Source organism: Cavia porcellus, unplaced genomic scaffold, assembly GCF_034190915.1.
Source record: "Cavia porcellus strain 051 isolate PalLab524CR breed Dunkin Hartley unplaced genomic scaffold, mCavPor4.1 scaffold_5, whole genome shotgun sequence".
NCBI lineage: Eukaryota > Metazoa > Chordata > Mammalia > Rodentia > Caviidae > Cavia > Cavia porcellus.
The window spans coordinates 17,694,193-17,712,937 of NW_026947488.1; the positions used below are offsets into that span (position 1 = coordinate 17,694,193).

Genomic DNA, 18,745 nt, shown 5'->3' on the forward strand with positions numbered 1-18,745 from the left:
GGAACCACTCAGAGGGAAACGGAGTGGGAAGCAGTCGGATAAGGAAAAGTTTCAGACAAGCAGGAAAGGGCTGAGTCAGACAGTAATAGGCTACTTGTTTCTGAAGAGACTGAAGGGCTGAATGGCCTTATTCAGAGACATTCAGTGCAAGCACTGTGATGGATGTGAGCTTGAAGTTGGCCTTTACTGGAGACTAAAACATGCAGCCTCCTCAAAGGCAGGGAGAAGGGCACATGGTGAGCCAGAAAGGTACAGGAGGGTACCTCTGCAGAGTTTGTCAGGCTTGCTAAACTCAAAATATCATGTGTGTATGAAGTAGTCTCATGTGGTTCTCTCCCAAAAGCTCTGTGAGGCCAGTGGCTGGGCCACCTGTCAGGTTCAAAGCATTTGGTGCTGGGTAACAACAGCTGTCCAATATGTATTTGTTGACTTAAATGCAATGGGCTGAAAATGAGCCTTAACCCCTTGTTTGTTTCTTACTGGTAATTCCAGTGCACTGTAGGATAACTTGGTTTGCTTTTGTGGCTTTAAAGCACCTTTGTCTCAGGTGTTTACATTTTCCATGTTTTTCTTCTTGCTTTGTCATTAGTTCCTTCTTCCTCCAGTTTGTGTCTCCTTTGCATTCTTTGTAACAGGAAAACAACAAAAATATTCCAAATAGCCCACAAAAAGGGGTTTTTAAATCAAATTTAGCTAAGCAATGGAACAGAAATTATCAGAGTATTAAAAACAGGGTCATATATTAGTAGGTAAAAATAAAAGATTGCGAAAAAGCCTGTATGGTAAGATCCCGTTTAAAAATAAGTTTAACATATACACCTAAAAATATCTAAGACACGGTTGGGGATATGACTGAACAGTACAGCATTTGCTTAAGTGTGTGGAAGATCCTGGATTTGATCCCAGCACTGCCTAAAACAAACAAAAAACCAAGACAATGCTTCTTATCTGGAGGAGACAGGAGCCTGACAACTGACACAGTCATGAGACCTAAGCCCACAGTTTTAGTGGGTCCAAGGGCTCTCTTCCTCTAAAGCACATCCAATCCCGGTGAAGAAATACTTATCTAGAAGAATCCAAGCAAGAGATAACAACAACATACTGCCTAGGTGGGTGGAATTATGGGTGCTCTTTTTGAATTGTTTTTTGCTTGGCTCTTCCTTCTCTTCACTATTATGAGCACCTATTACTTACAAATAAAAGCCAACAAACAAAAACTGGATTTATTCCAAACTCTAAATACCTTATTTTAGCCAGCCTTATCTATTTGGCAATGTTTTTGAGAAAACTAAAGATTGAAAATGAGAACACAAGTGTTTCCAAAAACCAATTAGGGAGGAGGCTGAAGCCCAAGGAGGTCAAGTGACCCATCTGGCTGTGGACAGGACCAGCATCCAGGTCTTTCCCACCAAAAGCCTCTTGCTGCCCTATAAGTTAGCAATGGCAGGATGGCAATGCATCCTGGACACTCCATTCCACTGGCCTGATGAGTGTGAATTCAGGATAGTGGAGAGAGCTGTCAGACCAGGCATTCTCCATATCCCTTTGTTTTCTGAGAAAAACACACTGGGCTGCAGATCAGATGGGCACAACTGCTGGCAGAAGTCCTGTCACTGGCACCAGAGCCGGGAGACATCTGCCCACTTTGAAAGTCTGCTATTCATTGAGCCTGATACATGGCATTTGCAAAGGCAGGTATATGTATTTCTGCCACCTGGGACATTTCCATGGGAACATCCAGGTCATATCCCCAAGTCTTCCAAGGACACTTCAAGACTGGCTCTAGCTTGCTCTGAGCCAACTGCTTGAGGGGCCCAGCTGTGCCGGGCAGGTGAGGACTGGGCCCCACTCTTGCTCCACATTCATGGCCCCTAGAGGTCATAGAATGCGAGCATGGAGCAGCTCCAGGCTCTGGGCCAGCACCAGCATACCCAGCTCAGCTGTGACAGCTCAGGAAATTCACTGAGTGACTGGATCTCAGTTTTCAAAGCTGAGAAGTGTGAGGATCTTTATCTAGTGTCTGGGCTGGTGAGTCTGGTGAGTTCCCTGAGGTCAGCAACAGGCTACATTCCGGATTGGAATCCTAGTCTGTGATAAGTATAGTTTTGGGCTGAGATGATTCTGAGAGCTGGCTCCTGGGCCTGGGGCTGGCCACTGGAAGAAAGAAGGTGCTGTGGAAGAGAAACAGACACACTCTGAAGACAGAAGAAGGGAGACTTGGGCTGGGGATTTAGCTCAGCGACATGAGCGCCTGCCTTGCAAGGAGGCAGTCGTGAGTTGGATCCCCGGAACCGATAAAAAGGAAAAAGACAAAAAAAAAAAAAAAAGAAGGGAGACTTGAAGAAGCTGCTGGCTTCTCAAGGGCCACACCAAGGACTTCTAAACCTTGCGAGGGGAAAAAGTAGGCACTTATATGATCAAATTTTAAGAAAAGACTGCAAAGAATAGTTTAAAAAGTACAGAATTTTTAATTTTAATGGTTTTTTGAAAGAATTACAAAAAGAATGCATGTTCACTATAATAAGTTCAAATAATACATAAAGAAGTAAAAATAACTCCATTATCCTAAGGATGCATAAAATAACATTAGGTTTCATTTTTCAGACTACCAGATGGCAAGATTAAAAAAGAATGACACTGGGCTACACAGGGAATTCAAGGCCAGCCTGAACTACATAGTGAAACCCTGTTTTGAAAAAAACCAAACCAAAAACAAAAATAAACAAAAAATGTCAATATCTAGCACAGGTCTAGATTTTCAGTATTGGCCCTACTGACTGAATTCTCTGTTGTGGGACATTGTCTTACTGCAGGAGGTTTAGCATCCAGACCAAGGCAACCAAGAACCCTCTCCAGGCACTGCCAGCTGCTTCCCTCCCACTGAGAGCTGCTGTAGGCAAGTGCACACTCAAACACACTGGGTGGGAGTGGAGCCTGACAGCTTGGTGTTTCTGGCTAATGTTAAAACTGTGTCACCAGCAACTTCACTTCAGAGTACAAACTTAAGAAGCATTTTAATGCACTATTTTATTTTAATTTTCAAAATGAATGATATTGGTAGGGGAATGGAGGTACTGGAGATACAAAATGACCATAGAAAAGCGCACTGGATAGCTCTGATGCACAGAACTCTACAAGATATGATTATTAAAGAGCCCAAGCAAGGTGCAGTATGTGGAGGAATTTTTAAAAATTGAAAGAATAAAATTGTACGAACAAGTGTATGTGTGTATATATATTGAAGATATATATACACAGGAACATGTATGAGTTTTGGTCTTTTTAAAGCCAGGAAAGAGGTATACAAAGCCACAACATCTCTCTCTCTTTTGTCCTCCCCTCCCCTACAGAATAAGACAGAGGAGCACAGGGGAGACATGACTTTTCATCTTTAGCCCCATGTGTGTGATTTTCCAAGAATGTTGTAAAATAATAAATGGAAAAATAAACGTATAAAAGGAAAAGAGCAGAAGGCTTACTGGAGTCTTTCCCTCGTGGTTACTAAACCCAGTTTAATGAGTCCCTCGTATTCTACACTATGAAGTTCTTGGCCTTACACAAACCATTTCTTTCTTTTTTTTTTTTTTGTCTTTTTCATTTTTATCGGTACCAAGAATCGAACTCACAACCACCTGCTTACAAGGCAGGTGCTTACGCCACTGAGCTAAATCCTCAGCTCCCACAAACCATTTCTAGAGCCCTCCAAAGCAGTTCTAAGCTGGCAAAGAGAGGTAAGTTATTTCCATTTGCAGCTGGGGACACAAGAGACTCGGTGCTGTGACTTACCTGAGGCCCACAGGAAGTGGCGGGTCTGGAGAGCTGGAGGAGAAGCCTAGATCATCAGGCTGCAGTTTCTCCCACTGCCACCCCCAAGATATGAGGGCAGATCCAGCCCTTGACTGAAAACCTAATGACCCACATCTATTCTGAGGCACTGGGTCTCTATTCCTTCAATCCCTCTCAGCTTTTCTTCCATGGCACAAAGCTAGCGTTATTTCCTGAGGTCATTTGTGTCCCTCTAGCTGTCCTTTTCTCAAGCAACATGATTGATAAAGATTCAGACCTTGCCAGGGACAATGTTGCTCACACTCCATGGCAGCTTCCTCTGTTGGAGCTCACCTGAACATAAACTGAAGGTAGGAGCTGGGCATGTTGTGTGTGTGTGTACTTTTAAAAATATAGAGCATGCTACAATATTTGCTGGTTTTATTTTTAAAACTTCTAGCTCCCATTCTGGGAAGTTAGAGTCACACTAGCAGGATAAACCCAGATGAAAGAACACTGAACGGAAAAAACCTGATCTAGCCAACAATGTGGATCAGGCTACCCAGGTTCACAGTGCGGGCCAGCCCACCCAAACTTGCCCTTATCGGAGCCAGGTTTCTTTAGAACTACTCCTGGGATTTGGGTCCTGAGCTGTCACCAGGGAAATGCCTTGGTGTTGAACAACTTAGGGCAGTGAAAACAGAGAAACAAGAAAAACCATCACCAGAGATTATATTCCACCCCTAGGAAGACACACTAGGTGGGAAACAGGCTAATGTGCCACATAGCTGCTACGTTAGTGTATTAATATAAGTAACAAAGATGGAAGCACCAAGAGTATTGGGAGACCAACTCCCAATATTCCAGTGAAATGTGGCGAAACCCAGCTTTAAAGAAACGGCAATGAGCTGGAGGGTTAGCTCAGTGGCATAAGCACCTGCTTGGCAAGTATGAGGTCATGAGTTTGATCTCTGGTTAAAAAAAAAAAGAAGAAAAACAAAAAGAAATGGCAGCAAGAGATACTTAGAAAGTGCATCACTCTGTGAGACAGTGTGGTGAGACAGCCCCAGTGTGCCAGCTGCTCAGGGTGCACATGGTTGGTATCTGTGCCATCAGGCAAGTTTTCAGTGTGCACTGGACATTGGAAACAGTGCAAACCTTCCCACCCAGGAGCTCCAGACATAAACTTCTAGTCTAAGAAAATAATCAGCCTCCTCATCAGATGTGGATAGAGATGCGCACATGCACACGCTCTTATATGTACATACTGACACGGAGGGTTTCAACTCACACACAGTTCATTATAGCAAAATAGTTAAGTGCAGAATAAATTAGGAATGTATTTAAATGACAGGCTATTATACAATCCTAAAATAATGTTTTGAGGAATATTTTGTGACATTAAATATTCGTAATAATCGCAAATTAAAAAGAAGGATGTATGACACTGTTATAGTTTATCAGCAACACACACACACACACACACACACACACACACATTTAAGATAGCAATGATGATAATTACAGCAGTAGCCAACACGCACTGGATGCCACAAGTCAGGCAATGCTCGGTCACATGGCTCATTTCAATCCCTCCAAGCTCTCAGGCCTTATTATCCTAATTTTTCAGAATAAAAAGGCACAGGGGCTTGGGCAGTGTGTACAAGGTTCTGCAGAGGGTTAGGCATCTCGAGGTGAACCTTCTAACAGGGCCAGTCTAGCTCTGCAGCTCTGCAACACTAGGACAAAACGCTGATTGTGGCCATCCGTGAGAGCTGGGGCCAAAGAAGTAACAAAGGGCATGTGACCATGTGATTTTCTTCCTTACGTCTCATACATTTTCAATGAAGACATATTTTTCTTCTCTTAAGATTTGCTTTGCTTATTTTTTTTTTTTTTTTTTTTTTGTACTTGGAATCAAACTCAAGACCTTGAACTTGCCAGGTAGGCGCTTATGCTGCTTAGCTATCCCCAGCTGTGAAGGTTAGTTTTAACTGGCACACATCTGTTTTCTCAGTATTCAGCAAAAGCTGGGTAGAAAGGGAGCTTCTTTGTGAGGATGGGGTTTTTAAAATATTGATTTTTTCAAAGATGCAAGTATCTCTATGGCTAAATAAAGCCTGTCTACCTGGCAGAACAGGGCACTCAGGCATTTTTAGGCCAGACTGCCACCCTGTTCTGAAATCACAAATGAAACCAATTAAGACTTGCAACAATAAAACCACCACCCTCCCCCAAACAAACAAAAATCCCTAAGAGATGAGGGAAGACAGGGTGTACGGACAAAACAGGAAGAGTGCCTGAGAAGGTAGGAAGGTGGGGATTCAAGTGATATCAGAGCAGAGACTCATCTCAGACAGGAGGGAAGATGTGGAGAGACACTAAGCAAGGTGTCCTATGAAGGACTCGGAGGACACAGGCACACCTTTCTGGGGAAAAGTGCTCTTTTTCTTGGGCATAAAAGAAATACATATATTTGTAACACTTTGAAAAATTATGGTTGAGTGTCAACAGTGAAGAAGACAGACTGGTTTAGAACACACAAGAATTCTTGGAGTTCAGCTGAATCAGAAACCTGTGATGTGTAGAATCAGCTGAAGGCTCTCACTAAGACACAGGTTAATTCCAGTTTGAAAACCAAATCCAGGGTTGGAGGGGAATTAGGAGGCACTGGGTTCAACCCCCAGTGCTGCAACACAGCAACCCAGCCATTCTGAAATGGGGCAGTTATAAGCAGCACAAATGCCCAAAGGCTCTGAGCATAGGATGTAGAGCACTTAAACTGTTTTATTTTGCAAAGTTTTTAATGTGTTTCAAAAATCAAAACACAGCCCTGGGCATGGTGGTGCACACCTGTAATCCCAGCACTTGGGAAGCTGAGGCAGGAGGATCGTTGAGAGTTCAAGGCCAGCCTGACATACATAGCAAGAGCGTGTCTCAAAACCACCATCCACATAGCTAGGCATTTCACAACTCTACCCATTTCAGACATCGCTGGTGGGGTTGTGAAACGGCAGTCCTGCTGATTTGGAAATACCTACTAGAATTGTAAGTCTATCAATCTATTGCATCGATGACATGAGGTAAAAGGTTATTCATTGCAGTCATGGTTACAAGACTGGAAACTATTCAGATGTGCATCTTTACCAAGGGCAGGGTGGGGAAGCTTGGTGCATCCACACTAAAATCCTGTGTCACTGAAAAAACCTGGAAGAAACTTTGCGTAGTGGGCGAAAAGTGTCAGTGAAAAAGCAGGATGGACAGCTAAGAACATATATCTGTAGCCCTTATACTTTCATAAAGAAACACTGCGGAAATAGATAAGAAACTCAAGAGATGTGTTTCCAAGGATGGTGGCGGACAAGGTCAGGGGCCAGAGCTCCTGGTGTTACCTTGTGTTCTGATTTTTTGGTTGCTGTTGCCAACCTCCTCCTCCAGCCCTGTTCCCATGTGTGTTCTGAAGTTTTGACATCTCAAATGTCAAGTGTGATAGGTTTAAAATGGTTATGTTAGCTGGACTTTGTAGTGCATGCCTGTAATCCCAGCACTGGGGAGGCTGAGGCAAGAGGATCACTGTGAGTTCGAGGCCAGCCTAAGCTACATAGTGAATTCAAAATCAATCTGTCTCAAAAAAAGAAAAAAGGTATTTTAGTGCACTTGCAGTAAGCACTTCTCTGTCCTTGTGGGACAGAGGGGCTCAAGTCAGGATCTTGTTAAGCTGTCCAAACAAGTCTCAAACTTGTGATCCTCCTGCTTCAGTCTCCTGACTACTGGAATTACAGGTGACAGCCACAGGGCCACACTAATCTCAGTCTTTGAAGACTGAGGCTGAGTTGTGTGTGTGTGACACTGGGGACTGAACTCGGGGCTTTGGTACTAAGCTACATCTCCAGCCCTTTTTAACTTTATTTTGAGTCAGGGTCCTACAGTGATGAGTTCAGACTTGTGGTCCTCCTGTTGCAGCCTCTCAGGTGCTGGGGTTACATGCATGTGCTACCCAACCTGGCAAGGCTGAGCATCTTCCCATGTTTTTAGGGTCATTTGTATTTCCTTTGCTCTAAACCATGGATTTGTATCCTTCACTCATTTTTCCTGTGCTGCTGCAAAGCTCTTGGCCTAGGGCTTGTAACATTCTCAGGGGGTCTGGTTACCCAGATAGGGTTAAGAATTATAGGGGGAAAAGGATCCGCTTGCTGTAACCCTATCTTGCCTATCTTGTGGCATACACAGAGTTTATTTCAAATACTTTTTTTACTGGAGTTTAAATACACATATGAAAATTGTACATGCACATACCATTTGATGGACAGAGTTCCTGAGAACTCTGTCCTGAGAACATTTGATGGAGTTTCATAAATGGTACATTTCTGTAACCAGTATTAGATTGAGACACATTACCAGCATCTCAAGGAGCCCTGAGCAATACTACTGTGCAGACTTCACCTACCACACCAGACTCGCTTTTCTTCTACAGATTTACTTCTTGATTTTATTTTTGCACCTCAGACCTTCCTAATGTTATCATATAAACTGCCAAGCTCAAATGAATAAAAAAATTTGAGTAAGAAGGCATGAATTCATGAGCCTTTGCTTCTTCAAGCTGTGGGCCTAGTGCACCCTCTGCTGGCCATCAGTAGCTACCAGGAAAAGACCCTGTCCGGGAGCTCCAAGAATTGAGTCCTGGAACTCCAGATGAGGCCAACGTAGGGAGCCAGCAGACAAGTGTAAGGCTAGGTTATTCATAAAGGCATCACAACATTCTCCTCCATTACCTACTCTGTTCCTCAGCATTTCAGGAGAGTAACTATCAAAATTGCAGACTACAAAAGTAATTATAGGATACAGTAGCTTGGGACTAAGAACAGAATGACTGAAAACATTGACAGGTATGCGTGGTAAATGTTTAAATAAACATTTAAAATTATTATTTTATGTTATGGAAACAAGATTTGATATGTAATTCAGGCTGACCTTGAATACATTATATAGTCCATGTTGGCCTCAAACTTGCGGCAATTCTCCTGCCAAAGCCTCCCAAGTGCTGGGATTGCAGGCATGTATCACCACATCTGGGTCTAACATTTTTTTTTTTTTTTTTTGTACCGGGGATTGAACTCACAACCTCATACTTGCCAGGCAGGCACTTATGCTAAATCATTGGCCTCTAATGTAAGTTATTAATCCCCCTTAAAATATTACCTTCCTCTTTGAACATGCTTATTTCATCATTTCGCTACTTTTTAAAGAAATTCTCTTTCATGAATCTTTTTGTGGCTGCCTCTGGATGTTCTGCTTTTTTTGTTTTTGTTTTTTGAGACAGGGTCTCACTATGCAGTTCAAGTTGGCCTTGAATTCACTATGTAACCCAGCCTGGACTTGAACTCAACAACGATCCTCCTGCCTCAGCCTCCCAAGTGTTGGTATTACAGGTGTGCACCACCATGCCCAGCTGGATGTCCTGAATTGATTCAAAACAATTACTAAAATTTCTATCAAATACAGTACTACTGTGGTTCAGGAACTGAATTCTCACCACAATTCTGATCACAAACAGAACTGGTCGAGAACCAAATGAAACTTTCCTATAAGGTAAACATTGAGCCTAACCATTGAATTTGATTCGTTTCTCATTCAAATCGGTTTGGGACCAGAACTGTGGGGAAGAATAAAGTTCATGAATCAAGGTACCAGTGTAAAAACATTTTTGTGTGACTTTATCTGCCAGATCAGGTACCATGAAACATCTGGATTTTCCCCCTAGTTAAAAAGAACACGAAACCAAAGCAACCACAAAAAGACATACATGGGCTTCCAGAACTGATTCAGAACTGAGGCATGACTTAGGAGTGTGTTCTAAGAAAGCAGAAGTATTTGGAGGAGATTAATGGCAATGTCTTTTACTGAAATAAATTCTTAAATATTCACCATTTAAGTCATACCTTTCACTATCTAAATTATACTTTGTATAAGCTAATCCTTATTTCCCTACTTTTGTCTCTTCCCTGAAAACCAAGACGCTGTGGTAAAACGTCCTGTTGCTCAAATCAACAGCTGAAGGAATCCAGGGTCTCCAGTTACAGGCTTTTTGATTTATGTGATGCTGGAGGCCAAACTTATGGCTCCAGGCCCTAACAAATTAAGTTCATGAACTGAGATACCACTATGAAAATCTGGCATATCTTTAAATCTTATTCTGCCATTTAAAACTTAATCTACATCTAGTGGCTCTGACTAGACTATCATTTTATAAATGAAATACTTATACACTGGGTAATAAGCCTATTTGCGGTCATCACCACCATGTTCTAAATTTATAAGAGCTCTAAAGATGTCCTTTTTATCAGCAGTTATACCCTTTAAACCTGTTAAAGGAGCCTAAATTTTGCCCTAAGAGTAAAAACTAAGCAAATATATACAAAGATTTCTACAGAGCTGTGACACTAATTATGGCTAACCACATGGTACCTTAATGCATTTGTATTTCCCCAAGTGTACAGGCCTTTAAAGATGTAAAACTTAAGAAACATCTTATCATACTGGTGACTTCCAGGCTAAAGTTGTCTGTGGTGGTAAAATTTTTCAGCTTCAAGTAACTCACTCTCCTTGTGTTACAGCTACTTGTGATAAAAAGTGCAAGCCAATCCAATATGAGATAGCCAGATGTGGATACTTCCCAGGCATACATCTGTGTGATTGTTATATAACTGCGTTATAACAGTTAAGAGGAGGTACCTAAGCACTACGCAGTCTAGACAATGTCACTTTAATGATTACAGACTAGGCATTAATAACTTGGTGTTTTTTTGTTTTGTCTTTTTGAGACAGGGTTTCACTATGCAGCTCAGGCTGGCCTGGAACTCGGAAGCACCCTCCTACCTCAGCCTCCCAAGTGCTGGGATGACAGGTGTGTCCCACCATGCCCAGGTGGCATCAGTAACTTGGACAGTGCATTTTTAAACAAATAAGTTCTATTTTAAATGGCCTTCTATTAAAAGATAACAAATTTAGGTAAAAATTTCTTTATATCATTTAATATTTTGTAGTTAAATAAAGGCAAATGACCAGAAAGCTATTACACTAAAATGGGATTTTAAATGTATTTTTAGAGTTAAAACTCTGATAGTTCTAATGTAACAGCATCATGATATGCTAAAATGCTACACTGCTCTTGGATCTCAAATTTTCCCTACAAATCTCTATAGCTATCTGTTAACATCCTACAGAAATGTGATGTCTAACATTACCAATCATAACCATGATTGATAAAGAAGTAACAGTTCTCTGGATATATTTTATATTCCAAAGTGCTGTATATTCAGATAAAATCATGAGTTAAACCTATTTCTTCAACTTCAATACTGCCGTAACTGATCTGAGTATTCAACAACTGAGGCTTGAAAACCGAAGCTAAAAACCCTAATTGAACTAACAGGACAGCCAACATTTGGCCCTGGCCCTCCAGAATTAACAAGGACCCAGGACATTAGGCACTAAAAGGATCCCACAACTCTGATGAGTCACTCAACCTTGTGAACGGAAAGACTACTGGACCCTAGAGGTCAGAAGTCAACTAACATTCACTATGCTAAAATGAGGGTCACCAAAAAGAGAAATGTCACCTGTATTTCCAAGAGAAGCCATATGCTCAAGCAAGACTATGATTCATCCTAGCAGGGCGCACTGATAGAGGAGCTAAGAGGCTCTAGGCATGGTCCTAAAAGTAACCCCGGGAGATCCTTAATTGACCTTGATATAGAGACAGGTTATTTTGACTGACACACATTTCACTTTGACTTGGTCTTTAACACCTCACAGCAAAGTATACCCACAAAGTTATATAAAATAATCGTAATATAGGCTAGATATGAAAGGGGAGGCTCTAATTACTACACAGACCCTGCTGGCAGTCTCCAGCTATACCTCTTATTACTACTATGGTTTAATAAGATTAGGAAGCCATAGAGACAGCTATAGAAGCTCAGCAAGAATGTTTAAATTCCTTAGCCGAAATTGATATTCAAAACTGTATTACTCTTGATCTTCTTATGACTTGTGCACTAGTAAATGAGATCTATTGTCTTTGGAAAAATAACTAACATGAGGTGAAGAAGACCTTAAAACAATAAAAAGCTATTGAGGATAACCTTCATGAGCAGGAAGGTCTAAGATCCAGCTAGTTATGATTTCTATTTCAGTTTCTTAAAAAACACTGTCTAAACTTGATTCCTTTAACTTATGTATCTCAATCTATCTTTCTCTCTGGCCCTTATACTCGAGCCATGCATTAAAATGTTTCTTTCTGCCTAGAGGCTGTGAAACTCCAAATGGTCATACAGATGGAACCCATGATAAATGTGCCAGACTCCTTTTTCTGAAGTTTGCTAGACTGACCCTCTGAAGAGAGTCCATAACTGACCCCAGTAAGACTTCCATCAAAGGCTCCTTAGACGTGATCTCTGGAAAAAAAAAATCTCAAACTGCTGTCTTCCCTACATCAACCTTTCTTAACTCAAAAAAGCCAGATTTGATCTTTGCCCCTTTCCCTTAATGGCAGTTAGGGGTACTTCTTTGGAATGGAGGAATATAAAGAATAGTTTATTTAGTTAGCTTATGAGTAAGGCAGCTAACTAGGGATAAATCTGAGACAAGAACTGCGTGCCCAGATTGATAAGAATTAAAATAAGAATAGAGAGTGAACTAGAACTTTGAAGCAAGAATGAACTTCTTTAGGAATACAGGATGCAACCCACTGTCCACGGAAGGGAGGTGCAGTCCCTCCCTACTAAGCTCCTGAGTTCTAAGGAACTTAAAATGCCAAACTGCCAGTTTTGTTTTCTCTAAAATCCTTGTTTTGCAGGCCACATACCTGTAATCCTAGCACTCAGGAGGCTGAGGTAGGAGGATTGCTGTGAGTTCAAGGTCAGCCTGGGCTACCAAGTGAGGTAAAGGGCAGCCTGAAATGTATAGTGAAACCCTGTCTCACAAAGATAAAGAAATAAGAACAGAAAATAAAGTCTCAGTTTCTTTTAAACTCTGAACTTGAAGAACTGAGCTAGAAGCCTCAATTCCCACTGGTCACAGCATCACCTGTGATAGGTGGCTATCAAACTACTGAGGAATTCCTGCCCTCTGCCTATCTATAATTAGCTCTGGATTGAGAGGCTATGTGGTCACCTGCTCAGAACCCCTCCTGGAAAACCGAGGAGTCATTCTTATTTCCAATAAAAGTCTCTTTACCTCCAAAAAAAATGTTGATGTGATCTATAAACCAGATGCCAAATGACTAGTTTGCAGATAGGAATATATGCCTATTGCTTTTCTCCTCTTACTCCCTCACCTCTGTCCTCGAGTGTCTTCAGTCCTTCTTGACATTTACTGCTTTCTCCACAATCTGTAGGTCTAGTCCCAATCTCCTGCTTCAACTTAGGACCTACATATTTTCCCATCTCTGGAAACCTTTGCACAGCCACCCCACTGATCTTGGAAATTCAGTATGTTCAAACTAAGCTTGTCATGCAGAGACATGTCATCAAGAGAAAGCACAGACTGCCTATGTTCAGACTCCAGTTCTGTCACCTTCTTGCTGTGAATCTCAAACGAGTTGTTTAACTGATCTTTGCTTCAGTATCTTTGCCTCACCTGGAAAATGAAGATGATAATCTCATAGGACTGTTTTGTGAACTAAGAGTTTTCAGGTGCACAGTAAGATCTATAAAACATTAGTTGCTACTATTAAATATTATTTTCCTCAGTTCCTTGTCAACTGAATTCAACAGATTTTAGAGACAGGTAACATCACCTGCTTAGTTGTCAAACCAGAAGGCCAAATATCACCGTGGACTTCCTGTTCACATGCTTCCCTACCCTTCCCAAAGTCTGATCCACACAATTTTGCAATTCACTTGCTTTCCAAACTACCGTTTGTTAGACCTCTGTCTCCCTGGGCGTGACTCACAGCCTGTGCTGACACCAAAGTAATCTTTCTAAAATCCATCATGACCCCAACTCCCTGTTTTCAGCTGCACTTCACTCCTTGTGCCCCAAACTCCCTCAACTCCCCAGGGAGGGTCTTCCTTCCTTAGCGGGTGGTGGCACCCACTGGCTCTACTCAAGTCAGACGCCTCTGTCCAGAAACGCTCCGTCCTCCCGGTCTCTGCAGAGCCTGCTGTTTCCTCACACCCTGCAGCCATCCTTTCAGATCTGGCCTTCCCCCACATTGTTTCAAGCACCTTTAACCGGCCTATCTCCCCCTCCCCACCTCCTCACCTGCTTCTAAGAGGCTTCCGGTGTGATGAGAACTGCTAACCAGCACATCTCTACCTTAGAAGCCATTTGTGACCCTGAGGACAAAAATCCAAACTCTGACATGATTTTATTCCAAAACTGGCTTGGTCTCACTCTCCAATCCAGGTTCCATCTCCTTTCCCAATGCCAGATTTTCAAACTCTCTTCCAGGAAGCTTTCACTGGAGAATTCACCAGAGGCATGCTGTGCCTCTCCAGATTCTGTGAGCCTCAAGCTTCTCATGAGCACCTGCACCACTCTGGGCAAGTAACAGGCATTCAGTAAGGTCTATGGAAAGAGTAAGTACAACCAAAAACACAAACCCTGACACGCTACCATGTAGACTGGCACACTCTCAGCCTTCCAAATCTGCACATACTCAGTTCTCCTTACCACACTGCCTTGGTAACATCAAGTATTTCATAACAAGATAATTGTGGGGTTTTAAAATATTTAAATAGTTTTGACACATAGCAAACACTCAATTCCTTTGGATAGTAATTACAGCATGCCACCTATGTGTTACTCAGGAATTTAGGCTGTAGGAATAATATTTTATTTTCACCGACTCTAAGACTGTCACATCATGTACTGGAAATGCAATTTCAAAAGAAAAAATACTACCGATTAAACCAGGACACATTGCTAATTATAAGATAAATCTAGATTTTCTGAGTACTAACTTGTGGAAACATATGCACTTTAGATTCAATAAAAAAAGCAGTGATAAAAGAGCGGGGCACGGTGGCATGCACCTGTAATCCCAGAACTCAGGAGGCTGAGGCAGGAGGATCACTGTGAGTTCAAGGCCAGTCTGAACTACAAAGCAAGACACTGTCTAAAAAAAACAAAAACAAAACAAAAAACCAACAACAATGAAAAAACAAAAAAGAGATAATCAGTCTTCAAGTAGCTTCTTTCTTAGTGAGGGGAATACACAATGCCAGACTATGATATGACTGATGGAAAAATAACAGGGAAAGGGGATACAGAGTGAAAGGAAGTGCTGGGACTCATGGGGAAGGTCCTCTGGGAAATAATACAAGCAGGGACTTGCATTGAGATATGAGTTGTGGATAAGCAATATTCCAGCACAGGCTATATCAAATACAAAAGATCTGAGCGGGAAATGTGTGGTGGGTTCAAGGACATGTAAGATTAGTACAGGTGGAGCACAGTCCAGATCTGGACAGCCAAACACAAGCCCAGTGGGGTTTCCCAGGTGAAAGCAGGTCTCCTTGGTCTACTTAGGTGACCACAGCGGGTGGGGAGGCTAAGAAAAGTAGTGTAACATGTATCGATCGGGGTACAGGGTATAGAGCCAGATCCCCTAGTTTTGAATCCTCATTCTGCCATTTAAAAGCTGTGTAGACTTGGACAAATTATCTAACAATTCTGAGCTTTAGTTTGCTTAGTTGTAAAAAGAACACAGTAAAAGTACCTGATTTACAAGTTGAAGATTAAAAGAAGTTAACATTTGCCAGTCAAGTAATCAGTTATTACTTTTACCCTAGAGTTATCTATCTATCTACATATGAAACAGGGTCTTGCTTTGTGGTTTGGGCTGACCTTGAACTCACAAGCTCAGGCAGGCCTCACACTCACAGTGATCCTCTTGGTTCAGCCTCCCAAGCAGTGAGATTAAAGTGTGCATTATCAAACCTAGCAGTCATTTAAAAAACTATACCAAGGTAAGGCACAAATTAATTTAGTTGAGCCTCAAAACATAATACTACATTTCTAGATTACCAACTGGTAATATGGTAGCCGTATCATTAAAGAAATAAACTTTTTGTTGTACGTATTTATACATATATATTAGTTCATTTTTCTATTACAGAATAGTAACATTGTTTTGGGAAATTCCTGCATACATATAATATAACTTGTTTATTTTCAATTCCTTTATCCTATCATTCCTTCTCCCTCCCCTACCTCCAAAAGTCCACCTTTTAGATTCTTACCATCTCTCCTTTACTTATATTTTGTATTTTAGGTTTTTCATGTAAAGCATGTGATATTTAACTGAGTCTGGCTTAGGGGAAATAAATTTATGACTTTGAACTTCCCTTCTGCAAAGTTACTTTTTAAAATAACATGTTCTACTCCTGTAAGTTAGTTGTCCTGCAGTATTCTTTATGGAATTAAGTTCCCCATTTAATCACTTATAACACCTATAATAAAGAGGATGTGGGCTGGGGATTTAGCTCAGTGGCATAAGCACCTGTCTTGCAAGCACACAGTTGTGAGTTTGATCCCCGGTACTTCCCCCCAGAAAAAAGAGGATGCATGGCTAGGGAATATTATACCTACTACATAGCTTTTTATTAAATGGCATTAGTACATACATTAGGTTAATACCAAGTGAGTTTCCTGAGTATAAGACCCACACATAAGTTCAGGGTTTTTTCCATGGCTAAAGAGAATTTTGTGTATAAGGAAGGTCAGTCTTTTTGTTCAATCAGATCATGTTTATAGCTTCTTCACCTCATTTCAAGTCATGATGTCCCACATGGTGAGCCAGTCCTATATATAACAGCTTGAAACTTGAGGCTATGTCAGGAGTGTGAGTGAACGGTGTTCTCAAGAGGTTATTACCTTCCAAGTATTCCCTGGGTAGAGTCATGTTTCCAGAAAGCATTTATCTCTACGTGGATGTATTTATGTAAAAGGAGCATTTAATTTTCAGGATTTTAGTATTTAATGTTTTAAGGAGTAAACATAAGATGAGAATTCATCAAAACTGTATTAAGCAATTGCATTGAGGAAATGTGTTAACCTCCAAAAATTCAATAGTAATCAAGATACAGTCCTTGCCTTCAAAGATGTATGAATTTTACCTCAAGCAGTTCTTTGAAATGGTAGCAATTCTGAAGGGGAAAAAATGCACATTTTTTTCTTTTTCAAGCGATGTTGAGAACAGTAGCTGTGGATTCACAGGCTTTTGATAGTTTAAACTCTGACTTACTAGTACTACGTGATCCAGAAAAAGGAGAGCTGGAATAATCATCCTCATCTGTAGAATGTGTAAAGTCACAGAAATATTAGATGAGAGAACATGCACGTAAATGCAGCTCTGTAGAAGGTAGCCACGAGTAACATCGGGTTACAACTAACAGGTTTTCTCCCCTATTTGCTATCAGTGATTGAGCCTCTGGCATGAACAAGGGTAATTTAACTCTTTTATGGAAAACTCACTATATACTTTATGTTTAATAACCTTATACAAGTGCGCGACTTACAGTGGGGTCACACGCCAAGACATTCATAAGTTGAACACATCATAAGTCAAAACTGCAGTAGTTCAGTGTCCTAGAAAGTATGGGATTACCCTTGTGATCATACTGACTGCTTTCCCTGCTCCGTAAGCTTATCCTAGGGTGTATTTTTTTTAATACCAGGGATCGAACTCGCAACCCTCGCGCTTGCCAGGCAGGTACTAATGCTGCTGAGCTAAATCCTCAGATTGCAGAGTGTATTTTGAAAGGTGGATGATCAAAATTCAAAATCTGAAGCATAGTTTCTGCTGAACGCATACAATTTTCACAGTGTCGTAAGATAAAAAACGCCTGTATAATGAACTGCAGATTTCACTTGCAGACGCAGTCCAAGTATTTTACTGGTTGGATGTAATTAAACGGAGTGTAACTCAACTGATTTTAGCGCCTACTCTAGCGAAGTGACCACACCTGTGATACTGCGAAATGTGGGTCGGAGGAGCCAGTTTGGGTTTAGGGCAAAGTTCTCACAGCAGGGCTGGGCCAGAAACAATTCTACTGAGAAAAGCCATCTTTTCCCATGAGGTTCCCATAAGGTTTTGAGAAGCAGAGCTGAGAAGTGGCAGGAGAGGAGAGGCATCGCTAGCCAGAACTGCAGAACCAGTGCATCCATGGCAGGCGCTCCACAGTTCACCGCTTTCCTGCTTGCAACCTGTGCAACCATCAGAATCATAAAGAAGAAATGATCCCTAAAAATCACCGATTTGGATAAACTGCCTAAACATTTTATTTATTTATTTATTTATTGCCAATTTTGGTGTCTACGTGCATTTCTCCACCAAGAAGGTCTGTGTTTCTCATCACGTTCTCAAGAATCGAAGCCTGGAAACACCACGTTCGCTGTAACCGTCCAACTTTCTCATCCGACATACGAAGAAACCGAGGCCCAGTGGAAAAATCGGTTGCCTCAAGTCTAACAACAGGGACACCAAGAGCGAAGGCACTTCAATTCCAACGCCGGCAGCCCGTTCATGACCTCGTTAAATCCACTACGTCGTAACTTCGCTCCCGGGCTAGAAATATTTCCCAGCTGCGGTCCGAGTTCAGGTGCTCTTCCAGGCAGCTCGGATTCCAGCATCAAGGAGACTCCGCCAAGCGCCCGAAGCGACTCGATGGGCACTAAAACTTCCACACCCCGCCCTCACCCCACGGAATTCCGTCACCTCGGCGACTCCTAGTGGAGAACTGGGCACGAGGAGACCCTGGCTAAACGGAGGCGGATCTGCGATTGCGAAGAATACCACCCACTCACCTGACAGCAGAGGAAGCAGGCACGCCCCCAAAGCCGGTTTCCAGCCCAAGGAGGAGGGAAAAAGAGCAAAAAGAATAACAGGAAATGACATAAGATGCACGTGCTTCGGAGTGGGGCGGGCACTGACGTCCGAGAGGCGCGGCCATTGCTCCGCGCCTGCGCAACC

The 18,745-nt window shown here is 41.9% G+C and overlaps 1 long non-coding RNA gene across 1 annotated transcript; it reads right to left on the reverse strand.

The window, feature by feature from the left end:
• Positions 1-16,350: 16,350 nt before the first annotated feature.
• Positions 16,351-18,668, reverse strand: LOC106027212 (uncharacterized). The gene is made up of 2 exons (XR_001200782.3): positions 18,580-18,668; positions 16,351-17,979 (listed from the first exon to the last, which is right to left on the reverse strand). It is a non-coding gene; the product is annotated as an uncharacterized LOC106027212 (long non-coding RNA).
• Between the last annotated feature and the right edge of the window lie 77 nt (positions 18,669-18,745).